Below are 27,560 nucleotides of genomic sequence, written 5' to 3' on the forward strand. Positions count from 1 at the left end.
ATCCAGCTAAGTTTCCAACTGTGGGGAGTGCTGCGGGAGCACCTTCCGCTCCTTCAACCAATAGCTGCTGAAATACCAGCCCACTGGGGCGTGGCATATTTCTCTTTAAAAAAGAGCAGCAAGCCTCTGCTCGCCCTCTTGGTTCCGGCTCCTGCTCCAGCGACTAGGCTCCTTTCCTGACGGTTTGTGTGTATGTAAGTTTTACCCCTCAAAATAAATACCCCTTTAAAACCTAACTGGTGTGGGATTGATTCGCCATTAGGGGAGGAATTAAAGAAAAGTTGAAGCAGTGAAGGCAAGCATCAACAACAGAAAGTTGGTACAGATGTGATTGAACTAGGTGACCATATTCCAGCAATCAGCAGAACTGGGCAGCTTTGGCCACATGGTTCATGACGAGCACCTGTGGGATCATCATCAGGCAAGAGAATAGCAGGACTGATGGTGGAGGGGTTCTCAAACTGGGCTTGAAGGTAGTCCAGGAGTAAGGCCTGGTACTGGGTCATACCGATATTAGACAGCCAGTGTTCTGGTGTTACTTGAAGGAGGGCTTTAACCACACGGGGTGCTGTGAGTATAAGATCATGACCCAGAGTTAACTTGTTTGCTTGTTTGTTTTTCTTTAGACTAGCAGTAGCTACCACAGTTCTTAGACAAGTGGCCATCTTGTGGCTATGGAGTCCAAACATTTAGACAAGTATGCACAGGGAGTTTCCATGTCTCCAAAGTTTGGGTTAAAACTCCTTTTGCAATGCCCTTTGTTTCACAGACAAACAGATGAAAAAAGTTTTAAGACATCTGAAGTGCTAGGGCTGGACCCCAAGTCAGAGCTGTTTTCAAAGGCTCCAATGCCTTTTGTTTAGTCTCAATCCAGATTAGGGGGCTCAGTGCCCTCTTTGTGGTAGTATATAAAAAGGCCTTGCTATTTCCACAGACCCTGGCATCCAGAGGCAGCAATACCCAAACACACATACTAACTCTCAAACCTGTCTCTTAGTCTTTGGAGTTAGGATCTGAAGGATGGTAACAGTCTTACTCAGAGATGGGCTCCTTTTACCCTCCCCTCAGTTGGGAGCTGAGATAGGTAGTCTTTGATGTGCAAGATTGGGCTTTCTTAGCCAGCACTCTGTAGCCCAGTCTGTAACTCTTGTGGCAGTCCCTCCATGACCCTTTTATTATCTATTTTAGTTTCAGGATCTAGGAGGTCACCTGCATACTTTAAGAGTGTGGTCCTGAGAAAGCTCTAATGGAAGGGCAGGAGGTCAGCACTTAGTGACTCATCAAACAAGACTGGAAAATTTCTTGATCCTTGGGGCAGCATGGTCCTGGTAAGTTGCCAGCTGTAACCTCCGTCTGGGTTGCCTCTGCCAATGGGAGGCTGAAGAATGCATCTTTCAGGTGCAAAACAGTGGATACCTGTTTATCTGGAAGAATCAGACTCGTGAGAATGTGTCAGGACCCACAGATGTGAGTCCGTTCCATCGTGACTAAAGGTCAGAGAGTTTGAGCTTATTCTTGCTTCTTCAAAGTTGTTGACAACAGGTGAGGCTACAAATAAGAGACCCAACCTAGGGTGTGATTAATTAGCATTTTGAATATAGAGGTGAATCCACTCCACCTTGCTATTTCTGCTCCTGCAAAGGAGATTGGCAGGAGGTTCTAGGGAGTAGCTGTTTGCATGATACTTGGTCTATTCCTTATATCATGTTAATGAAGTCTGTTGTCTCCCCCTATCCTTTTGGAGTGAAGTATAAAAGAATGTGGGAAATTGCTGTGGGACAATGGTTTTACCCTGTAAAGATCTGTTTCTTGTACTTGTTTAATAAAATGCTGATTGACCAGTAGCCAGGCAGGAAGTATAGGCAGGGTGACCAGGCGGGAAGTAGAGGTGGGGCAAGGAGAACAGAAGGATTCTGGAAAGAGGAAAAAGTCAGTCTGCAGTTGTCACCCAGACACAGAGAAATCCAGACACAGAGCAAGCAAGATGTGATTGCCTCACTGAAAAAGGTACCAAGCCACATGGCTAACACAGAAAAGAATTATGGGCTAATATAAGTTATAAGAATTAATAAGAAGCTTGAGCTACTAGGCCAGTCAGTTTATGATTAATGTAGACCTCTGTGTGTTTATTTGGGACTAAACAGCTGTGGGACTTGATAGGATAGAAACCTTTGTCAACAAATGGCACCTAACATGGGGCTGACTAAATCCACTTTAAAAACCCGAGAGAGTTTGGGAAACAATTCTAGACAGAAAAGAATAGAGTCAAGCATGGCTTGTTGATAGCAGCACTTTCTAAGGTGGGCTCTACTTGCTAGAGGCAAGTACTCTCATTTAAAAGAGGCTTCCTGACTCAAAGTTAGCTGTAAAACCTTGCAGTTCTTTTAAGAGGTCCTGCCACAAAACACTTAAATAGTGTTGATGGAAAGCTGACTGTATGCTTTTTGGTGGTGGCAGGGACCTTGAAATGCCATAGAATTGTGGCAATAAACATGGCTCCAGCCAGTACTTCTGCCATGAGGCTAAACCCTCAGGAAAAAAAAAAAAAACTAAGGAATGGGCTGGATCCAGTCGTCAAAGCCATAACTTTAATTCTAGCCATATTCTTTAGCAAATTAAAGACTCATGTGGTCAGAAAAAGAAAAATATAAAATAAAGATAGATTCAGATGAAGAAAACCTCTAAACGGTTTACAGTGTGTTTAAAAATATATGTAAATATATGTAGGCTTGGGAGAGAAAAGAAAAAGGATAAAGTCCTTAAAATAAAAAAGAAAGAAAGAGTAGTTGGGTGTGGTGGTACACACCTTTAATCCCAACACTTGGGAGGCAGAGACAGACAGATCTCTGTGAGTTCAAGAACAACCTGGTCTACAGAGTGAATTCCAGGACAGCCAAAAATACACAGACAAACCCTGTCTCAAAAATCCCAAAATTAAAAATAAAAATAAAATAAATAGAGTTTAAAATAAAGCCATGTAAAGATGAAAAATACACAGAGAGTCTGAATACTGTATTTTATTTTGCTGTCTTTAAATTGTTTGGCAGCTGGGTGATGGTGGTGCACCCCTTAAATCCCAGCACTCAGGATGCAGAAGCAGGCAGATCTCTGTGAGTTTGAGGACAGCCTGGTCTATAAGAGCTAGTTCTAGGACAGGCACCAAAGCTACAGAGAAACCTTGTCTCAAAAAAACAAAACAAAAAATTGTTTGGCTGAGGAAGGAGCAAAAACTGCTAAAAGTTATTTGATAATAAATGTTGCTGAATGAATCCAACATATATATTTTGAAAATGCCTTGACTTCAAAATTTAAGACAAAAGGTATGTTACTTTGGAGAAGAGGTTTTGCTTTTGTTTTCATGGGAAATGAGAAGCTATGGATTCATTTTGGATTAAGAAAAGTCAGGTTTGATCAAGGAAGTCCCCCTGAGAAATCTCCAATAGGAGCAAATAGCCAGATGTCTGAGTTCTACATCCAGAACAGCCTCAAGACTGCTGCCTGAGATGATCAAGCCTCACAGGATACTCCAGTCAGGACTTTATCTGAATTCTAAATTTTCTCTAGGTTCCCATAAGATTATCAGTGACCCCAGTCAGCAGGAAGTAGCCTGGAAAACTATGCCTGCATTCCCAAAATATGCATTATTGAAAAACTTTGGGGCACCTCAGCATTACTGCACCCCACTTCCTGGGAACCAGGACCCTGGTAACTAACCACAGTGCACTGCACTGGAGCTCTGAGTACTTTCCATCCCCTTTGCAGTCTTTCTTCTATAGACCCAGACTCTGGAACTGGGGTGAGACGACCTGCAAATAACCTGCAAGTGTTCCTCCTTGTTTAACCAACCAGCAACCACCATAGCATTGATCAATTAGAGTTAGCTAACCATTAAATAAACTAGTCAAAATAGTTTACAAATGATTTCTGGACTCTCCCTTTTGATTCTGTACTACCCTCCTCCTTGATTCTGTGGTTTTTGCCTTTAAAAGAGCCTGTAATAGACAAAGTTCCTTCTCCTCTCGAGGCTGAGGGACCTTTGCCGCGGCAGCAAAATAAAAATTCCTCTTGCTATTGCATCAACCACGCTGAGTGTCTCTTGTGGCGACCTCCTCCTTGGTGGGGTTTTAGGGCCCAACATTATGAATGTTTGCCTTTGTTTAGAGTGTTGATTACAAGTTGTATGACTAATGGTCAGGAAGAAAGCTAAACAAAGGAGATTCAATTCAGAGTTCTTGTTTTATTTACAGAGGCTGGTAGTCAAAGATGGGTAATATCTTTTTTACACCTCCCCATTCCCCACCCCCTACCCCCAGCAATCTAAGACAGGAAGTACATGATGGATATATGTACCCATGATGGGTTAGTCTGGAAAGTGGAAGAAGACTTTGAAGCACAGGCTTTATTAAATAACATAAAAAGGAAAGAATTGTCAGGCCCCACAGATGTGAGTCTGTTCCATCATGACTAAAGGTCAGAGAGTTTGAGCCTATTTTATTTTTGCTCTTTCAAAGTTGTTCATAACAGGTATGGCTGCAAACAAGAGATCCTGATCTAGGGTGTGGTTAATTAGTATTTTGAGTGTAGAGGTGAATCTGCTCCACCTTGCTATTCCTGCTCCTTCAAAAGAGATTGGCAGGAGGTTCTAGGGAGTAGCTGCCTGTATGATACTTGGTCTATTTCTTATATCATGTTAATGAAGTCTGTTTTGCTCCCCTCTCCCCTTTCGGACTGAAATATATAAGCATGTGGAAAATAAATGTGGGCAGTTCGGTAATCACTGAATTTCCCTCCTGGCACTGTTCTGTGTTTCTGTCTTTTATTTCTCTCTTATCTCTTATCAAAAGTTCCTTTTGCTTAATAATTCTAATCCTCACACTCCTACCCCGGAACATATGAATTTCATTGAGGCTGGTCCCTGACAAGAGTGTATGGGTTTGACACTGTGGGTAGATGGTTTCAACCCTCTTATTTACTTACCTCAGATCTTGAATGAGTCTACAATCAGAGGCCCTAGGTTTCTTCACAGGCAGGAGGGAGATATTTCAGGGTGACTGGCAGGGTACCAGGGTGCCTGTCTTTGTAAGCCTGGCAATATGGACTACAATTCCCCTTTTTGTTTCCAACATCATTGGGTATTGTTTAATCTGGATAGGGATAGCTGAACTGGTTAGGTGAATAATTATAGGGACTTGGTGTTGGCCAGTTCCAAGAAGTTGCTTTTCTGCCCACACCCCAAGGAATCTTTGTTGTAAATCTGAGCGATAACCTAACTGTATCTTTTGATCGGGGTCAGGACTTTCAGCTAAGAGATATTCTTCTGACAGAGAGCAACACACAGAATTTTGCTGGCTATCTCAGATCTACTGTATCTCATTATCAGAGGACTGTGGCTTTCAGCTTATGCAAGAAGTCTCATCTCAATAGTGGGGAGAGGCAATCACACATGACCAAGAATGAGTGGATTACTGTCCTCTTTCCAAGGTCTATGGAATGGGTCAGTGGTCCAGGGCTAGCAGGCCATTTTCGCTGTTGGTCCTAGTACAGTCTTTTCATCAGTCAATTGGCCTAGGGACTTCTTTTTGTTTTTTGTTCGTTCGTTCGTTTGTTTGTTTGTTTGTTTGTTTGTTTTTCAAGACAAGGTTTCTCTGCAGCTTTTAAGCCTGTCCTGGATCTCATTCTGTAGACCAGGCTGGTCTCAAACTCACAGAGATCTGCCTGTCTCTGTCTCCTGAGTGCCAGGATTAAAGGCATGTGTCACCACCGCCTGGGTAGCCTAGGGACTTCTTAAGGACTAAATATATCATCCCAATGTCTACTAAGAAGCCAGTTGCTTTCCTCCCAATTTTAAATGTTACCCTAGGGCTTAAAGTATAGGAGCCTTGTCCCCTGTCACTTTTCTGACTGTAGTACACCAATAGGGCACTCATTTCCCCATGCCTTTTCTCCTTGCTGTAGGTACATTGGTCTTTCTCTAATGGTAGTTTACTTATCTCCTGGCCTCCTTCTTGCCTATTGTATCAGACTGGTTTATTATCTGAGTTTTTTAAATAAGGCCACACTACATCCCTGGTAAGTCTCTTATACTTCTGACTTGCTTTTGTTTCTCTATTGTTAAACACCCTTTGAGCTACCTCCAGCAACTGGGACCTATTCATATGTTCAATCTCTCTAAGCTTTATAAATTCTAATACCTGGGACTAACTGGGTAACAAAGACAGTGTTGACCACTTGCCTGTTCTCTGGTGCTTCTGGGTCTGTGGGCATATAAGTACATGAAACCTATAGAAGGTACTCTGGGAACCCAGTGGGATACTCTGAGATCCCATGTATGACCTCACTTACCTCTGACAGGTTTGTGGGCTTCTGTGCCACTGCTCGGAGCCAAGCCAGTAAAGTCTGAGGTGTCTAGTGCTCCTTTACCTTGGTCAGTGTTAAGATCCCAATGGGGTTGACTGGACAGAAACACGCCTTCAATGCCATAAGTGTTACTAGCCAGAGATCCCCCATAAGGCTTTCTTGGCTTCCAACTATATGCTGTCCCTTTCTTCTGTTATAAATAGGGTTGCCAGTGGCCATGTTAGAGGAGCAGCAGGTGGTGATTGAGGTCCAGGGTGTCAGCCCACTAGGAGGCAACCCTCTGATGGATAATTCTTGGTTAGGCAGGACCACTGAGATCACAAACCCCAGAATATCTTTTGCTTCTGCTGTGCCTTTACACGTTTGCTGTTGCTGTCTTTCTCTGATGTCTGGCATGGTTGAATTGGGTGTGGGAGATTTCCCATTGCTTCTAATGTAACGTATTTATCACATGGAAACATCCTGTTCTAATGAGCATTTGTACCTGTGGATTACTATGAAGATGATTTCTTCTTAAACTGTGCTGTCTAATTGATAATAAAAATGCTAGCTTATACAGAGTTTTGATGAATAAAAGCAAACACAAGAAAATGTTACAAAGCAGGGGTCTATGAGTTCCACTTAAGGAGCTGCCTAGATCATAGCTCAAGTTCATGACTAAGAGAAGCAGTTGAATCCCAGGAGCCAGGCTGGCTCAAATTCTTCTAATCTTAGTGCTGAAGGACACTAGTGCTGAAAGATAGAGTCACGGGTTTCGGTGTGCATCATGAGCTGAAACAAAGCGTTTTCACCTGTGCTCATAGGAATTCAGTGGAATCACTGGACGGGGTAGACATTAGAATGGGCAGCTGCTTTCAGCAGGACCTTGATCTTGAAGAATCCTTGCGGAAAGCAGAGAGTGTTTTGCCAAGAGGGCCTTGTGGCCATCCCATGACTTTGGTCACAAGACACCTCAGGTACACCTGGGGTTCTTGTATTATTGTGTATTGCACACAATGCATAGTAAAGGACTACACTCATGGAGGCATGGGATGTTCCCCTTCGGTAAGAAGGGTTAGGGACCTTGGTATGTGTAAACGGAGACTGCTTGTTCCTTTTCCTGCCTCCCAGACCCAAATAATCACACAGAAACTATATTGGTTGCAGCACTGTTTGGCCAATAGCTTAAGTGTATTCCTAGCTAACTCTTACATCTTAAATTAACTCATTTCTGTTATTTTATATTTTACCGCGAGGCTCGTGGTTTGTTACCTCTTGCTTCTTGGGCAGCTACATGGCATCTGCCTTCTTCAGCAGCTATATGGCATCTCTCTAACTCTGCCTACTCTCTCTATATATTGCTTCCAGCCTGTCTATATTCTGCTAAGCCTTTGACTGAAACAGCTTTATTATTAACCAATGGTAATAAAACATATTTACAGCATACAGAGGGAAATCCCACATCAGGTATGAGGAAATGCTCTGTGTACCAATCTATAATATGCCTTTGTATGTCTGTTCAGGATCAAGTCTAGTCCAAGTCCAGCCCAGTCCAGTTCAATCCATCAGAAGAGGCTGGACCTTCCTGCTGTCACATAGACCTTAAAGAATATGGAAGAAGGAAGCCATCAAGAGTGTGTGAGTGTCTTTTTCCCTAACCTCCTCAGAAAGAAAAGTCTGAGCTTATGCTGACACTAAGGATTCCTTTCAAGCCCAGCACTGTCTGAAAGCTGCCCCCCAGGTGGCAATAAAGGGTGTCCAGTAACTGTTGGCAATCATCTCAGGTGAGGTATAGAAAACAGTCTGCCAGGCAGTGGTGGCACACGCCTGTAATCCCAGCATATGCAAGGCAGATGGATCTCTGTGAGTTTGAGGACAGCCTGGTCTACAGAGTGAGTTCCGGGACAAAGAGCAAACAATCTCTAGGAAGGGATGAGTGCCTGAAGTTTCTTAGAAGGTTTCTGGGACTTTCTATTGTACATATAACACAAATGGGCACAGGGGCTTCTCGCTCAGATTCTCTGGCTCAAAGAGAAAGAGTCTAGGGGCTTGCCAGAGGAGAAAAATGGCAGAAACTGCTGGGGTCTGGGTCAAATCCAGGGAGTCCAGAGAATCAGGGATGGCAACTGAGATATCTGCTGGATTCAGATAGGAAGCATAATTGGAACCACTGCAGGTCTGCAGGGAAGACATAGATCAGGGCAGGTCTTTGTAGAGGAAGAATAGGAATGGGCCTATGGGACTGAGACCTGGAATGGGGGTCACTTTTGTCCAGGAACATTGGGTGGGAGTATTCTTCCTCCTCTGGGTTGCTCAATATAATTCTTGATGCTTTTCCCCACTGGGGCTTAGCTATCAGAATTCTGATATCAACTTTAAGGGAACAAACAGATCCTGAGCCATGGAAGAGATTTTGTAACAGAATTAGCCAAGTATCTATGTAAGGAACTGATCAGGGTGACCAGGATTTCCTGTGATTGCCAGTCATACTGTTCAGGCCATGTGGCTCTTGTATGTACCTGCAAACAAACATTCAGCAGCAAAACAGGGCCACTCTACAGACAGTCCAGAGGTGTCCTTTCAAAAGGCGGACCCCTTAGTCTGTCTCCCTGTCTTTATAGACCTACTGAAAGTCACAGAATAAACAATTCAAAGAAATGAGTTGCTTGGAAGCAAAACTGCCCTTGGTTTGACTTTCCAGATCTCATTTCATAATGGCAAATAACAGACCAATCAGAAGAGACAGAGACAGACAAAACAGAAAAACAATGACAATAAAGAGACAAAGTAGGGGTGGCCACCACCCACTCATATGGGTGGGGCAGCAATCTGGTGACATCTCACATGAATTTCAGATCCTGGGCTCCTGTCCAACAGCTCTTATGTGTCCACACAGACGTGCCTTGACCAGACTTACCTCCAGAGGTGACAGACAACAGCTCTTATGTGTCCACACAGACGTGCCTTGACCAGACTCCTGTCCAGAGGAGACAGGACAGATGATGGCTCTCACTGAACGAAGCTTAGAGATGGGTGTCAGTGGGGCCTAATTGTTCCAAATGCCAAGACTGTCTCTCCCTGAACCCTGGAACAACTCAGGTTGTGCTCTTCCTAGGAAGAAGTCCGCAACTCCAAGGTCTGTGGCTGGCTCCTACCGGTGGGTCAAATCGGCAGGAGTCTTGAAAGAATCTCTCTGGGGCCTCCAACTGTTGCAGGGTAGAGACTCAAAGACCACCAGCACAACCAAAGTCTGGATTGAGGGTCTGTATTAAGTCACAGCAACTGCCTGAAGAGAAACACTTCCCCAGAGCAGCCTTGAAAGCATTTACAGGAGCTTTTAAGGGAAAAAAAAATCACAGAAAAACTACATCCTTGTTGGAAGTTGCAGGGAGCATTGAAGCAAGCAAGACATTTAACAGAAGCCAAGATCATAAAATTATCTGGGGCATTTTTGACTCTGAGTTTCTAGAACAGGGTTGGATACTTTCCCATGGGACTTTTCATGGTAGGAGTGGTAAAAGGAGGTGGGGGTCAGCTTTAGGTTAAACCAAATACGGCTCCAGTTGAGACAAGAGGGAGGAACCTTTGACCTATCATACCTGGATCAGTTAAGTGCCTTCGTGTGATGAAGCAAAAACATTGTTTGATTTACCTAGCCATCTAACTGTTTTTAGGAGTGCAATAGTATGTATATGTAACTGCAGTGCCTTGTGAGTCCAGAGGAGGACACCTAATTACTTGGGACTGGAGTTACAGGCAGTTTTGTGTCATCCGATGTGGGTGCTGGGAGTCACTCTCTGATCATCTGTGAGAACAAGATGCACCCTTAATCACTGAGTTATCCGTCCAGACCTGCCTGATTTATTTTTGAAGCTAAAGTGATTCTAAACTTAACAGTGCCAATTCCTGGGGACGTTTTTAATAACAAGAACATGATGAAATAGAAAATGCTATTTCCTCAGTGTTAAAATTTCAGGAATCTAATTGTTGCTTCCCAGATAAGACCCTAAGAATTACCTATTTTCCAACAAAGAAGGTGAATTTCTTTTCAAGCAAAGTTTCACTGTGTAGACCTGGCTGTCCTGGAACTCGCTCTGTAGACCAGGCTGGCCTTCTACTCAGAGCGATCCTCCTGGTTCAGCCTCCCAAGAGCTGGGATTAAAGGTGTGCAGCACTATGCCCAGCAAAAACGTGAATTCTTGAGTCTTAGCCCAGTGGTAGGGTGTTTGCACAGCTTGTACTAGACCCTGAGTTCCATCCATACACCACACACACCGTGTTGACCTCTTTCCTTCGGTCTGCATTATAAACTCAACAACAATCAACAGGAGTATAAAATCCAGGCTGAATGGGACTGGAGAGGTCAATAGCACCGGTTGCTCTTCCAGAGAACCCATGTTCAATTCCCAGCACCCACATAGTGACCCACAACTATCAGTTACTTCAGTTTCAGGGGATCCAACACCATCTTCTGACCTTCGTAGGCACCAGGCACACATATATGCATAGATATACATACAGGCCAACACTCACATACATAAAATAAAAAATAATCCCAGCACTGAAAGACAGAGGCAGGTAGATCTCTGTTAGTTCAAGGCCAGCCTGGTCTATGGAGCAAGTTCCAAAACAGCCAAGGCTACACAGAGAGACTGTGTCTCAGGGGAAATTAACTAATTAATTAATTACATTTTTAAAAATGAAAAAATCAAGCTGAGATTAAGTCAGTATATTTTCAAACATTTTTCAGTATTTTCATAATGGTTATGCTCTGTGATCTTTCTAAAAAGACAATACTAGCTAAAGCAAGATCTCTCTCTCCCTCCTCCCCTCCCTCCCCGGCTCCCTCGGTCTCTGTCATTGATACTGTTTTGTTTGTTCAGAAACTTTGTTTTGTTTTGTTGGGAGAGTCTGGACTTCAACTCACCAACCCCCGCCTCACTTTCCTCTGTGCTATGATTACAGGTGTGAGCCACATGCCTGGCTCAAGCAGGCATTTTTAATTTTCGAAGCTGTCATACTTCTGTATAGTGTACCGGTTACGTTTGCCTCCCATACCCTCTCTCAGGCCCCGGCACTCCTGCCAACCCTCTTCCCAGCTAGACCCCACCACCTTCAAGTCCCTCCTCACTTTCTTTCTTTAAACCCCATGCAGACAGTCACCTTTGCTGAGTGTTCATGATTGCCACGTTCACGTTATGCACAGAGGATAACAGCCATGCTGTGGTCTTTCCCAGTCTTTTGGTTCCCATGACACACATCCTCTTCATTGCAATGTTGTCTAAGCCTCAGAGCAGGTGCTACCGATGTCCTGTTTGGGCCAAGCACTCAGCAGTCTCTCTTTCTCAGCACGTTAACTAGGCATGAGTTCCCACTGTGACCATTGCCCACTGCCCAGAGAGGCTTCGCTGACTAAGGTTAAAGCTGCCCTGTTGTGGGGTATTCACCAGAGACAACTGTTCAGACTCCAGTGTAAGTCAATACAAAGTCTTTATTAGCTGAACAGCGACTACACTGGGTTTTTAGGATTCCATTGTAGGCCCAAGCCTTTCTTAGGGTGAGCTTTGAAACACACACACACACACACACACACACAAAAGCATGTCCTGGGTAGACATACTTCAGTTAATAAGAACAGTTAGCCAGAATCAGAACTACAGAAGCCAAAAAGCAAGGTTAGTACATTTAGAGCCTTTCTCAGAACTATAGACTTTGATAGATAGGTCTTTGTTTTAGTTTTGGAGGTGGTGCTGTCTACTTGCTGAGTTTTACAGCAAGTAAAGGTACTGGATAGCATTTCCATCACCGAGTCAGTTGTGGTAGCGTGGGGGGGGGGGGACTGTGACATTCCCCGCTGGTCTTAGTGAATGAGTCAAATCATGGACTCATTCTGTTTTAGTTTAAGGTGCAGGTTCTCACTGTTAATCCAATCAGAAAGAGAAAGGCCCAACCAGTGCTGATGGCAGAGTAGTTAGCCAGAGAGCCAAGAGAACAGACTGGTATCAATTATCTGATTTATGTCTTTGTCTTTTTTTTCTTTTTGAGTTCTTTTTCCATCCATGGAAAGTTCTTTTTTTTTTAATTATTCCCAGTCAATTAGCATAGAAACAACAGGTTTTTCTCAAAAATAGTTTCTTCTATCTCATGAGAAGTAAATCTAAGCTTCTTCAATTTTGTAGGACCATTTCGTGTGTGTGTGTGTGTGTGTGTGTGTGTGTAGGATTATTTCTGTCAGGAAATCTGTTGGTTTAATATCTCCAGGTCCTGATCAACCTGCCTACTGAGTTTGGAAAGCATCAGAAGAGTTATATGTACTCAAATCGTTAGTACATGCCCACCAAATAGTCTCAGAGGCTCAGTAATGTTGCTGTTCTTCAGATGAATTAACTTGGAAATCAGAATAGCCAGCATCAGAATGAGCGGAAATGTCTAGGTTAAAGGTCTTGGATATTAGACAAGTATTTAGACCCTTTCAAGTCCTCTGATGTTATTAGGCTGCTCCCCGTCACTGTGAGTTTTGTCAGTCAACAGCCTGACAGTCTGGTTAGTTCTTCTCCCTGTGTAGTCAACAGCCTGACAGTCTGGTTAGTTCTTATCTCTGTGTAGTCAACAGCCTGACAGTCTGGTTAGTTCTTATCTCTGTGTAGTCAACAGCCTGACAGTCTGGTTAGTTCTTATCTCTGTGTAGTCAACAGCCTGACAGTCTGGTTAGTTCTTCTCCCTGTGTAGTCAACAGCCTGACAGTCTGGTTAGTTCTTATCCCTGTGTAGCACAGGGGCCAGGTGTCTAAGCATAATTACCAACACTGGCTGATTTTTGGCTGGGAATGATTAATTCTATCCCCAGGGTCCCTTCCTGTGGCATAGAGTCTGTTTCCCCAGGATTTTCCTGTTTCCCAAAGGCCAGAATCTTTTTAAAGAGATTTTTCAGGAAGCCTCAGTTTTTGCAATGAAAACTCCCTTGTTTCTGGCAACTAGAGGGCCCAGTTGCAGGGCATGCGTAAAATTGCAAACTCTGTATTTTTATCTCAAAAGATAAATTCCCATATCTTTCTTTTTTCCATCAAACTAGACACTTAAAGTGGGCATCAGCGAATAAAGGTCAAGATGGGATATGGGTTGCTGGTCTGTGGTCACACCAGCTAATACACTCTGTGTCTGTCTTCCTCAGTCTCCAGGCCAGGCCTGAGGGTGGCAGGGGTTGACTTCCACGTGAGTATACGACCCTCCATGTATACCCACAGTGCAAAGCACAGCTCTGGAGAAGGCAGAGGGGCAGGCAATGGAAGGGCCCTGGGCCCAATGAAACATTAATTTTAACAGGTCCACAGTCCAGAAACAGTCCATTCGGCAGCACCTGTTGCTTCTGTTCTCTTGACCTGGGTGTGGTGGATTCATGGTGTGTTGCCAGCCACATTTGTCACCATAGGAGTGGAGAGAATCACCTTGTAGGGTCCTTTCCACCTTTCCAAGTTAGTTTCAGTGCCCCTTCGGTTATTCGGTTATTCGTGCGATCCAGACGGAATCACTGGATTCAAACAAAGGAAACTGGTGGTGGATTCAGGTCAGCTGGGTTTCTCAGAGGGTTTAATGAATAGCCTGTGTGGAGAACTGGGGGGGGGGGGGGGACTGGAGTGACTTAAGAAAGAAAGGGTTAGAGAGTTCTACCAGCTGCTGGTCTCTGAGCCTGGGAAGCAGTGGGGGAGGGCTTCCAAATATAATCTCATAGGGGTAAATCCCTCCTATAAGGAATGCTGAACTCTAATGAGAGTTTTGTTAGAGTTGTTCAGGTCTTTTGTTTGTTTTGCTTTTTTTTTTTTTTAAATGTCCTATTGTCTTGGTTTGGTTTAGTTTTTGAGACAGGGTTTCTCTGTGTAACAATTCTGGCTGTCCTGGAACTTACTTTGTAGACCAGGTTGGCCTTGAACTCACAGAGATCTGCCTGCCTCTGCCTCTTGGGTGCTGGGATTAAAGGTGTGCGCCACCACCACCTGGCTTCCTGTTGTTGTTGATATTTACCTGCCCGGAACTCTGAGTTCTATCTGCACAATGAACTTTTCAATCTAAAGCTTTAGCTATTAATTGAGAGGTTTTGGCCATGAAAGCCAGGTCATTGTCGGACCCCATTACTAGGAGAAGGTCAAACCAGGGGACCAGTTCCTGGAAGATCTTTTTAACCACTATTTGAGCTGTTCAGTCTGGGTGGGGAACATGTCTACCTAGTTGAAAAAAGCCATCTATAAAAGCTAGCAAGTACTTTTATCGTCCCCCAACAGGCAGGATCTAGGTGAAGTCAGTTTCCCCAGAGTTCACCAGAGTGTTGGTCTCTCGTTTGGACCCTTCCTGGGTGAGAGCTCTCTGTTTTGGATTCACTTGAGCACAAACCTGACGTCTGGCTGAGACATCCCAGGTAGACCATGCCTCGGTCTGAGCAACTCAAAGTTTTATGGACCCCAGATGAGTAGCCTAGTGAAGACCAGTTACCAGTGTCCTCCAAGTTGTTTCTGGGAGAATTAATTATCTTTCCCTCTTATCTCCTCCATCCACCTGAGTATTTGAACTGTCCTGTTCTTCTTTACCTTGGAGTCAGGCAGCACCAGGATCCTGGTATGTCATCAGAATATCCCTAGGTCCCATTAGGGTCTTTTGTCAGGCAGCCAGGTCAGCACCCCAGGAGCTGAGGACAGCAATTCGTAGGGAAAATCAAATAGCTTCTAGGAGGCCAAGATTTTTAATCTCCTTTTCCCCAGCAGTGAGAAGCCCTCTTTCTCTATATATTCAACCATGGACATGCCCTGTAGTAAAAGTATACCAACTGACAGTCCATGTACATGGTGGTGGGGCTGGGGTACCTGTCTTGGGCCCAAACTATTTCTAGTAAGGTAATAATTGAAGTTCCTATGAACCTGGTTTCATATTTCATCTCTTGACATTCATGGACAAACACCTGCATCATCAGGCAAGAGGGTGGCAGAATTGATGGTGGTGGGTTTCTCAAATCAGACTTGAGGGTGGACACAGTCATTAGACAGCCAGCATTCTGGTGCTCCTCGGAGGAGGGCCTCAACTGTGTCATAGGGTGCTGCGAGTATGAGATTTTGTTTTGTTTTGTTGGAGACAAGGTTTCTCTGTGTAGATCTGACTGCCCTAGAACTCACTCTGTAGACCAGGCTGGCCTCAAACTCAAAGATCTGCTTGCCTCTGCCTCCCAAGTGCTGGGATTAAAGGTGCTAACTTCTGGTCTCTGAGCCTGGGAAGCAGAGGGAAGGTCTTCAATCTAGAGTTAACTTGTTTGCTTTCTTTCATTAAACTATTAGTAGTGATCACTGCTCTTGGACAGGTGGGCCGTCCTGTGACTACAGGGTCCAGTTGTTTGCACAGGTGCTGGAATAACCTTTTTGTACACTGTGTGAAGATGTGTCTCTGTTTAACCTCACCAGCCTAAGGCACCTCTGATTGGTTTAATAAAGAGCCGAATGGCCAATAGCTAGGCAGGAGAAGATAGGTGAGATTTCTGGGCAGAGATAGGAACACTGGGTAAGAATTTGAGGCAGGAATTTGCCAGCAAGACTCTGAGGAAGTTGAATGCACATTACTGAAGAACAGTAATGAGCCACGTGACAGGATGTAGATTAATATAAACAGGTTAATTTAAGTTTTAGATGCTACTTGGGAACAAGTCTAAGCTAAGGCCAAGCTTTCATAACTAATAAAAAAAATCTCCGTGTCATTATTAGAGAACTGATAGTTCAAAGACCTGTTATGGACAGGTGTGTCATAGGGCATTTTCATGGCCCCAAAGTTTGGGTTAAAATCCCTTTTGTGATATTTTTTTGTTTAGTCTCAGTCAAGATTAGGGGCTCAATGCCCCACTTTGTACTCGTGTATCTTCACAAATTCTGGTGTCCAGAGGCACCAAGACCCAGCTACACCTGGGAACTCTTGAACTTGTCTGTGCCTTAGTCTTTGGAGTTGGGCTCTGAAGGATGGGCGCAGTCCTACTCAGAGATAGGCTCGTTTTGCTTGCCCTGAGCTGGCAGACAAGATAGGTAGCTTGCTACAAAGTTGGACTTTCTTAGCCAGCATTCTGTAGCCCAAGGTCTGTTAACTCTTGTAGCAGTTCCTCAGGGACCCTTTTATAGCCTGTTTTCCCAGGACACCTCCGATGGAAGGACAGGAGGTCAACATATAGCGTCATCAAATAGGGTTGGCTAATTTTCAAGTCTTTGGGGGCAACCTGGTCCATGTAAGTCTCTCTGTGTAACCTCCTGCTGATCTGTCCATTTAAAAGCAAAGATCGTGTGGTGGTTTGAACAGGAATGGATTCCATTGACTCCTGTGTTTGAATGATTGGCTCATAGAGAGTGTCACTATTAGAAAGTGTGGCCTTGTTGGAGGAAGTGTGTCCCTGTGGAGGCAAGCTTTGAGGTCTTAAAAGTCCAAGTCTGGTCAGTGGGATACAGACTCCTTCTGTTTCCTGTAGATCAAGATGTAGAATTCTCAGCTCCTTCTCCAGCACCATGTCTGCCTGCACACGGCCATGTTTCCCACCATGAAGATAATGGACTAAATCTCTGAAACTGTAAGCTAGCCACAATGAAATGTTTTGCTTTATAAGAGTTGCTGTGGTCATGGTGTCTCTTTGCAACAATAAACTCCTAACTAAGGCAGATGGGCTGACTCACCTCTGCCAATTGAAGGCTGAAGAATGCATCTTTCAGGTAAAGACGGTGTACACCTGTTTGTCTGGAAGAAACAGACTCATGAAAATCAGAGGTCCCAGGTTTCTTTACAGGCAGGAGAGGTGTATTCCAGGATGCCAGGCAGGGTACTAGGATGCCTGTCTCTTTAAGCCAAGTCATATAGTCTGCGTTATCCCCTTTTGTTTCCAGAGTCATTGGACAAAGTCTAGACAAAGGTAGCAGAATTGGTTAGTTGAACAATTATAGGAGCTTGGTGTTGGGCCAGCCTTTGGGGGTGGTTTCTTCCAACAGAAAGTAAGACACCAAAGTCCACTGGGTAAAATTTGTAAGTCTAACTGTGTTTCATTATCAGAGCAGGTGACAGTGGTTTCCAGTTTATGCAATATGTCTTGTCGAAATCAGCCCTCTGTTGTCCAACACCCTCTGATCCACCTCCAGCAACTGGGACCTACTTTATCTTCACAGTTCTAACTTTCATAACTTTATTTTTAATATTTGGGGCCAACTGGTAGCAAAGGACATCTTTTTAGCAGTTGTCTCTAATCCTTCTAAAAAGGACCTAGTGGAATCGTTTAAAGTCTCCTTGGTCAGGGTTGGACAGAGGGAAAACCTGTTCTGGACAGGCTGTGTTTCTTGGCAACAATTCCCCTGCCCAGCCCTGGGGCAGTTTTTCTATGGGGGGCCGGGAGGGTCTTCAGAGAATGGTGGGTTTTGAGTTTTCCAATTATACAGATTACTGATTAATTAGAAGGCATAAGTCATGAAAGAAAAAGGAGGTAACTTTCTCTTTTCCTTTGGGTTCAGCTCAGGAGAACTTCCTCTTCCCTGGGGTTGCTTAGAGCAGGCACAGAGCACAGAGAATGCTCACCTAGGGAACTATTTCTTCCTCCCTGTATACACTCCGCTTAGATGGCAGGGGACCTGGATGAGAGGCCCAGCTCCTCCTTCCCTCCACACAGGAACCAACCCTGGCCATGAGCAGAAATCAAGCAAATGTGGTGGCACACACCATTAAATCCCAGCACTCAGGAGGCTGAAGCAGGAGGATCTCTAGGAGTTCGAGGCCAGCCTGGTCTACAGAGCAAGTTCCTGGACAGTCAAAGCTACACAGAGAAACCCAGTCTCAAAAAATCCAAAAAACAAAACAAAATAAAAACAAAAACAAAAAAACCGAGCAAGTGTTCCTGCTCCTGGGGTGGGACAGGTGGAGATTTGGGGGCTTCTCTTGGTGACTTGGCAGAGCCCAAAGGATTCAGGTCTCCAACAGGAGGTAGCACAGGTCTTAAATGGAGCAAGGTTGGGGTGGGGTAGTCTTACACCAGAGAGAGCCACTGGTCAATACAAGGAAACAAAACTGACAAAAACACATAGAAAGACACACAGACACAGATACAGACACAGACACAGACATAGACACATACACAGTAAAAACGACCAGGAATGGGCACCACACATTCATATATCTGAATAGCAGAGGGATCTAGTGACGTCTCACGTGGATCCTGGATCAGCAGCTGCACAACCTTTCCTGTGTGTTCAAACAGAAGGAGCCTTAACCAAACTTAATATCCAGAAGTGACAGACCAGGTAACTTTCTAATTAGTTTCCTTGTGGGGTGGAGGTGTCAGACCCCTCTGAAGCATTAGGCAGAGGTTGATAAAAGGGAGTCCTGGGTACCTGGAATGTCTCAGATTGCACACCCCTTAGGAATCCCTTGACAACTATAGTCTTCCTTTCTCCAAGGGGCCTTGAGACTCCCAGTGTCTCAAGATCAGTTTTCTGGGGATCTCAGTGAGAACTGTTATGGTGTATTCACCAGAGAAGACTGATCAGACATGGGTTTATGCCAATAGAAAGTCTTTAGTAGCTGACTGGGTGTTTAGGATCGTAGGGTAGTCCCAAGCCTTTCTCAGGGTGATCTTTTATGCACAAAAACCATATTCTGGGTTGACATACTTTGCAGTAAAGGGAGTGGCAGGCTGCTTCCTGCCACCTGGCTCCCAGCTAGCTTTACACCCGAAATAACAACACACAAATTGTATTCATTTAAACACTGCCTGGCCCATTATCTACAGCCCCTTATTGGCTAATTCTTACATATTAGTTTAACCCATTTCTAATAATCTGTATCGCCACTTGACTGTGGCTTACCAGCATGAGTCTAACCAGTGTCCATCTCGGAGAGGAGAGCCATGGCATCTGCCTGACTCTGCTTTCTTTCTCCCAGCATTCTGTTCTGTCTACTCCGCCTATCTAAGCTGCTGTCCTATCAAAAGACCAAGGCAGTCGCTTTATTTAACCAATGAAAGCAACACATAGAAAGAAGACCCTCCTACACCATTTCCCCTTTTTCTGTTTAAACAAAAAGGAAGGCTTTCATTTTAACATAGTAAAATTACATATAACAAAACAGTTATCAAGCAAGAATTACAATCACAATATTTATATCTTTTATCATAACTAAGGAAAACTATAACTATCTATTTTTCAACTCCATCAAAGACTCCAGAAGGATATAATAAGTAAACAGGAAGTACATTATAAGTAACTTCCAAAACTCTAGAAATGACAGAGACATCTCGCTGCCTGGACAGTCACCCAAAGTTCTTCTGTACTGTTGGGGCATCCATCTTCAGCCTTTAAGCCCATAGTATCCAACAGACTTTTCCATGAAGCAGGAATTTTAAAGACAGTTCAGTCACTATCTGCTGTGTCCTGCAGAATGTCTTGCAGACTCTTTCGTGAATCAGGAACCCCGGAGGATCATTTTGCCTTTAGGCAAGTTCAGCAGTCCTCTCTCTGCAGATTCTTTGTGTCCAGTTTATGCAACAGTCCAGGCAAGAGCAGTTTCTTGCCCAAATGGCTATCAAACTCCATAAGGAGCCTTTTCGATGTCCATCCTCCTCTTGAAGTAGCTTGGTGCTGCCAGGAGCAGACGTGTCTCATTGTCATGAAAAGTCCTAAGTTATTAAAACATTTAAATGCCATATTCTGTAGCCTCTGAAAGATATGAAGAATGCCTATCTAACTGAAATATATCCCTATATATCTAGAAAATCTAACGAACATAACTAAAAGCTTGACTACTATCAATGATTATCCACTAACAACCTATATTTCCTAATTATACATTACATTTTTAAATGAACTACACAATCACAATACCTTAACCAAGAGCAAAAATACATATACATATAACAAAATTGACCTTAAAATCCATACAAATGCAAATTATTCATATCTATATCATATCCCCCTTTAAATGTAAAAGAACATTTATAAACAATATCTGGGAATATGGATGTAGTTATTTCTCTCCAAACTTCTTCCTTTTGTATTGGGGGCACTGTTAATTAGGTCTTTCATGGTATAACCTGTGTGCTAGGTTCATCTCAGTCATCAGTTGGGTGAAGTAATTTTCTGAAGGTGTTCACGGTGACCTTTCAGGAAGGTATGGTCTACCATACCATATTGGAATAGAAGCAATCCACAGGGTCTCATCCTCTGTGAAAACAAAAGAAGAACCTCTTTTCCAAAGCATCATATCCTTAGACCCAAATTTGGAAGTCATGATACTTTTAGAACATACATGTTAGATCAGCTTAGCAGCCCAAACAATGAAATGTCTCTCTGTATTTAGCTCCTTCACAGTCAAAAAATTCAAAGAAAATTCAATATACAGAATTCAAACTTTGTGAATTTTCCATTTTTACATGGCTTATTTTTCTTTATTTCTTTTAATCCAAAATTATCTGTACTCTGTCTCTTTAAAGACTTTGCCCCCTTTTTTAAAAAGCATTAACGTTATTCTCTATATTCTTTTTCTTCTCTCTCCAAGGCCTACATATGTCTATCTAGCACTATGACCCATGGTGTGGGAGAATTGTCTGTATTCTGTCAATCATATTTTAATAAAACGCTGATTGGCCAGGCAGGCAGTATAGGCGGGAAAGCCAGACAGGAAGTAGGGGTTGAGCAAAGAGACTGGGAGTATTCTGGGAAAACAGGAAGCTCCCTCCACATTCCTGTCCAGACCACCGAAGAGGCAAGATGTAAGCTGCCCAGCTGAAAAAGGTACTGAGCCATTATGGCTAACATAGATAATGATAATGGATTAATATAAGTTACAAAGACTAATAAGTAGCCTGACCTAATGGGCCAATCAGTTTATAACCTTATGGAGTCCTGTGTGTGATTTCTCTTTGGGATATGCTGGCTGTGGGTTACTGGGCAGGACAGATACCCCAACAAGCCGGCCTTCATGCTACAGACCCATTTACAGGTCTTTTATATATATACATATTTATTTATTTATTTATTTATTATGTATACAATGTTCTGTCTGTGTGTATGCCTGCAAGCCAGAAGAGGGCACCAGACCCCATTACAGATGGTTGTGAGCCACCATGTGGTTGCTGGGAATTGAACTCAGGACCTTTGGAAGAGCAGGCAATGCTCTTAACCTCTGAGCCATCTCTCCAGCCCCATTTAGAGGTCTTTTATGTCTGAATCTGTCCTATTGCATTGTCTGTAACTCTTTGCTGTCCAGGAACATTTTTGCTTTGCGCTTTTAAATTGCTAAGCGCTTAAGAATCTAAGCTGTGACATTCCTAGGTCAAAAACAGGTACTGTGGGCTTGTCCTGCCCAGTCCAACATGGCGGAGCTGCTTGTGCCTCTGAGCCACAGCATGCAATGTCCCCCTTTTAGGCACACAGTGAGTCTAGCTGCCATCAAACAAATTGTAGCACTTTACTCCAAAACTCCATTCAAATGCTGTGGAGGGCCGGACCACATTCTCCATTGCTTCAAGGAACAAAGGTAGAGATTGACCTCTGTGACCCCAAGGTGAGGCGGTACACGCCTTTAGTCCTGATGCCTGGGCGGCAGAGGCAGATTGACCTCTGTGACCTCAAGGCGTGGTAGTACACGCCTTTGGCCCCTATGCTTGGGAAGCAGAGACAGGCAGATCTCTGTGAGTTCAAGGTGATGTAGCACACGCCTTTAATCCCAGCGCACGTGCTTGGTAACTCTCTACCGCTGCGTCCCTGCCTACTCCCGAGGCATCATCTGGGATAATGGGCAGCGGACCAATCCAAGAGTGACACGTCAGAAGCGAGGACTGTTTCCTTTATAAGGGCTGGGTTCCCCTCATTCTGGGTCTCCGCTTTGGAAGCTGATGCTCTCCCTCTCAAGAGGCATTAAAGCTTTACTGCAGAAGTATCCTAAGTGTCCCGCGTCATTCTTGCGGGCGAGGCCGAGCGCAGGGCAACTGGTGCCGAATCCCTCGGGACGCTGAGGGACCCTGACAACTGCTTGCACCGCCGGAGACCCCTTGGACACAAGGAGGATTCAGAACTGCAGGGTGTTTGCTCAGAGAGGTATGACTATTCTTGGACTTTTCGGTTTTGGGCTTGACTTGTCTCCACCTTGGAAAGATTTTGTAGAGGCCTTGGTACTTCTTAGCAGTTCTCTTATCACTTTGAAATTGCTTAGAAGATAAATCCTGCCAGGCTGTTGTTGCAGATGGACAAAATGTACTGGAGGAAGTCCAGGATAGCATATCAGAAACTGAGTGCAGTGAGAGGTTAGGCGCGCCTGTAAGAAAAAGAAAATAGAAAAAAGGACCCCCCCCCTGGTGGTTCAAAGAATGGGGGAGACTGAAAAGGAAATAAAAAAGGACCCCCCGGTGGTTCTAAGAATGGGGGAGACTGACCTACAAGGTCAAAAGTTTTATGTTATGTTGTTTGTGTTGTCTTTTGTGTACCGGACAGGAGAAAGATATTTGAATTTGCCTAAGGATATGATGTTTTGGAAAAGAGGTTCTGTTTTCATCTCCACAGAAAATGAGAGCCTAAGGGTGTACTTGAGATTTATGTGGTTTGAATCATCGAGACCTCCTGAAATGTTGTAGTGTATACCCCCAAAATGCAACGGCCCAATTCAGCAGGAAGTAGTCAGAGAGAGACTAACGACGCCCATATTCCCTAAAAGATTGTTTAAATGAGGTCCTTTCAGTGGTTGCATAGCAGCAAGCCTGCTTCTGAGTTCTGCTTTACTCCGTGCACCGAGTTTGGACTCAGAATGAATGCAGCTGCGACTGGAGGGTGGCTGGAACGGAGCTTTGCTGGATGGCTATGGTGGGGGGCACGTCGCACCGGCTCAGTCGGTGCCTGGCCTGGAGGGTGTCAAAGCAGTACTGAGAATGAGAGAGGTGCCACAAGCTGCCAGGCCAGAAGGCTTGCAATGTGCCTGAAACTGTGAGGGGCTCTGAGGCTGGAGTGGCTTCTGTTCCGCTTGGCTGAGCTGAGCTGTGCTGATCCTAGGTAACAAAGGCGGACCAATAGCCTGGGGCAACGGGGGGGGCGAACAATGCTGGCTACTAGCCCGAGAGATTTTCCATCTGAATAAGGAGCTAAAGAGATAGCTTAGGGGTTAAGAATGCTGCCTGCTCTTCCAAGGGTCGTGAGTTCAATTCCCCAGCGACCACATGGCAGCTTACAACTATTTGGTTTTAAATCTAATGTTTCAGGATCCACAGGGAGGTAGATGCGAAAAGCCCTTAGATTTTTAAGGTGATTGGGTCATTGGCTAAATCTGTGACTGTGGCAAAAAAAGCCCATAGTTTCCAACAAGCCTCTGGTAGACTTCTTGATGCAGCTGGAGAATTGCGCCCCTGCAATCCCAGATACAATGACTAATTATTAAGCAATTGTCTAGTTATCTTGTAAAAAATTAAACTAAAAAACTTAATGAGAAAATAGCAAGGATGACCCTCTAAACAGTGACAAGGGCATGGCCTATACCGATACCAGTTCTTGTTAAAAACAAAAAAGGGGGAATAATGAAGGAGTTGCCCCCAACGCCAAGAGAGGCCATTGCCATGGCTCTGTTCACTATAAATTTTTTAAATTTGGATGATAATGGCCAAAATGCTGCAACACGACATTGTTCAGATCCGCAGTGGCCCAAGGATTTGGTTAAGTGGAAAGATGTGCTTTCTAATGAATGGAAAGGCCCGGATCCCATTTTATTGAGATCCAGGGGAGCTGTTTGTGTCTTCCCACAGGATCAAGAAAGCCCATTCTGGCTGCCAGAGCGATTGACCCGAACAGTGAAGAGTGATCCACAACACACGGATTCGCCTGAGGACCTGGCTGCTGTTCCTCCTGCCATTTTGCGGATGGATGACAGAGCACCGATGGAGGACACTCTCAGCTTACCCGAAGCTGTTACCAGTCAGCCATAGGATGGCGGTGTTTCCTCGATTCTTTACAACCAATAAGACTCTGGGCCCCCTCCCTACCGTCCTAGAGATGATTTATAAGCTTGGCCATAGGATTCCAGTCCTGGGCCGTGTCTTTCATTCCCCTACCTCAAAGAATGGGTGGGGGTGGAAATGTTTTGGAACAGTCCTATGCTATGGATTAGTGTTTCTCCTCTGGATGGTCTGCTGACTCAAATCCCAAAATCGTAGGGACAAAGTGGTTATTGCACAAGCGTTGGCAGCCCTGAAACAGGGGCCTCTACCGATGTGTGGTTATCTATGCTGAAGCAGTAAGGTTTATGCCAACCAGCTCCTGCACCCCTAGGACAATGGTCCATTGCACAGGGTGGAGTGCTTGGCTTAGCTAGCCCTGAAGGTTGTCGAGCTGAAGAGCATCGCACAGAGAATGGCCCTCTCTGAGAGATATGTCGTTCTGCATAAGGGTTTCCTGTCGTATATTCCCTTTCCCAGAAAAATGGCAGAGGGCAGGCCGGATAGGTTCCAGGTGTCATGAACCTAGGGGCAGATTCCATGCAAGCCCATCGTAATGTTTTCGCTCTGGGAAGTGCGACCTCTATCTTTGCCTTCTGAGGGAGTTGCCTTTCTGCAAAGAAGTAAAAAAAGGGGGATATGTGGAGGGCCGGACCACATTCTCCATTGCTTCAAGGAACAAAGGTAGAGATTGACCTCTGTGACCCCAAGGTGAGGCGGTACACGCCTTTAGTCCTGATGCCTGGGCGGCAGAGGCAGATTGACCTCTGTGACCTCAAGGCGTGGTAGTACACGCCTTTGGCCCCTATGCCTGGGAAGCAGAGACAGGCAGATCTCTGTGAGTTCAAGGTGATGTAGCACACGCCTTTAATCCCAGCGCACGTGCTTGGTAACTCTCTACCGCTGCGTCCCTGCCTACTCCCGAGGCATCATCTGGGATAATGGGCAGCGGACCAATCCAAGAGTGACACGTCAGAAGCGAGGACTGTTTCCTTTATAAGGGCTGGGTTCCCCTCATTCTGGGTCTCCGCTTTGGAAGCTGATGCTCTCCCTCTCAAGAGGCATTAAAGCTTTACTGCAGAAGTATCCTAAGTGTCCCGCGTCGTTCTTGCGGGCGAGACGGTAGCGCGGGACAAAATGCTCTGTCTCCCGCAGGAGCCAGACAGAGATTGCAATGATGGCACCACCCAGAAACTGGTATTTCAAAACTGCCACTTTCTAGTAGACCTGATCCTGCTGCCTACTCAGGCAGAAAGAGCTGAGACATGGATATGGTCTCAGCTACTTTGTTCCCGACCCCGAATAGGCACACAAATGTCCAGGCCCAGAAATACTCCATAGCTGGTGATTGCATTGGCAGCAGGACTCAGGAAGCAGCATTTTAAAATGGCGCAGCTAATTTTTCCTTTATAGGCTGCTGAGTCAGGAAATTCTCTCTGTGACACACCACCCACAAACAGCAAAAAACTGTGTTAAACTCTCTCTCTCTCCTTTTTAAGCCCTTTAAGGTTTTACATGGAGTTAGTAGACCACATTGGAGCGCCACTCTGTTGTAAAAGGAGCAGCAGGCCACTTCCTGTCACCCGGCTCCCGGCTAGCTTTACCCAAAATAATTACATGGAAACTGTATTCATTTAAACATTGCCTGGCCCATTATATCTAGCCTCTTCTTGGCTAACTCTCACATCTTAATTAACCCATTTTCATTAATGTGTATTGCCTTTGGCTTTGGTAATTCTGCTTCCAGCTAACTGCTCTTGTTAAGTGAAGTATTGGTGTAGGAGGATCTTCTTTCTATGTGTTGCTTTTATTGGTTAAATAAAAGCAACATCGGCTTACTGGCATGAGTCTAACCAGAGTCTGTCTCGGAGAGGAGAGCCATGGCGTCTATCTGACTCTGCTTTCTTTCTCCCAGCATTCTGTTCTGTCTATTCCGCCTATCTAAGCTGCTGTCCTATCAAAATGCCAAAGCAGTCTCTTTATTTAACCAATAAAAGCAACACATAGAAAGAAGATCCTCCTACACCAATACTTCACTTAACAAGAGCAGTTAGCCGGAAGCAGAATTACCAAAGCCAAAATCATGATTAGTACATTTAAAGACTTTCCCAGAACTATAAACTTTGATGGATTAGGACTTTCATTTTTAGCGGGTGATGAGGTCTACTTGCTGAGTTTTACAACCTGGAGGGCATTTCCATCAGGGAGTTAGTTGTGCTAAGGTCTGAGGGCCTACTAAGGTCTGGGGCCCTGTTATAGTACTCATCTTTGGGCTTGGATACCCAGAACACACACACACACACATACTCATGTGTGATAAATATATAAAAGAGAGAACAATTTAACTACATATCCATTCAGCAAAACATTAATAGTAGGTGTTCCCAGAGTACCTTGGACTTTCCTGACCAAAGACTTTTAACCAATTCTACCATGCCAGGCATACACTCCTATTTCAAGGTAACCATGCTTAAGGACTTTCCCAGAACTGTAAACTTTGATGGATTAGCATAGTGGTTCTCAGCCTTCCTACTGATGTGACCCTTTAATACAGTCCTTCATGTTCTGATGACCCCCAACCATAGAATTATTTTTGTTGCTACTTTATAACTGTAATTTTGCTACTGTTGTAATGTAATATAAATTTCTGTGTTTTCTAATGATCTTAGGGGTCGCAATCCACAGGTGGAGAACTGCTGGATCAGGACTTTGTTCTGTTTTTGGCAAGTAGTGTTGCCTACATGCTGGGCAGCCAGAATGGCACTTCCATCATGGTGTCAGCTGTGCTATGGTCTGGGTGCCCGTTTCAAGCTCTTCTGGGGAGTAAGCCTAAGATCCAATCAGGAGATGTTTGAGTATCACCAGAATATCCACGCCACCACTGTCTTGGTAGGCTATCCCCTGCCAGGCATTGGAGCAAGCCGAGTCTACATCCGGATGTGATTGTTGGTGATTTTTCTCCCCTAATGCGAAGGGGTTATTCTGTGAAATCCTGTATTTGAGCCTGTTTTCGAGTCCATGTCATTTCATTTTTGCAGTGTAGGGTTCTCATCTATGATTCTATTTCCTCCATCGCACCCACTCTCTACTCACGCCCAATCACTGACAATCCCTTTAATAGGCACTTATTGGATGAATCAGAGATACTGTTGGGAAAACTACTGGGGTGCCACATAAAGCTACACTCTTTATGTGTGCCATTTGAACACTATGTACTAACAGTTACTCTACCGTCCATACAGAAATGCTGGTATTTGTCCCGATAC

General features: G+C 44.5%; 1 long non-coding RNA gene across 1 annotated transcript; it reads left to right on the forward strand.

The window, feature by feature from the left end:
- Window positions 1-144: 144 nt before the first annotated feature.
- On the forward strand, window positions 145-25,380 carry LOC146893908 (uncharacterized). Its single transcript, XR_015738599.1, has 3 exons — window positions 145-194; window positions 1,189-1,328; window positions 24,106-25,380. It is a non-coding gene; the product is annotated as an uncharacterized LOC146893908 (long non-coding RNA).
- The last annotated feature ends 2,180 nt before the right edge of the window (window positions 25,381-27,560 follow it).

This window comes from Myodes glareolus, chromosome 8 (assembly GCF_982192425.1).
Source record: "Myodes glareolus chromosome 8, mMyoGla1.1, whole genome shotgun sequence".
Taxonomy (NCBI): Eukaryota; Metazoa; Chordata; class Mammalia; order Rodentia; family Cricetidae; genus Myodes; species Myodes glareolus.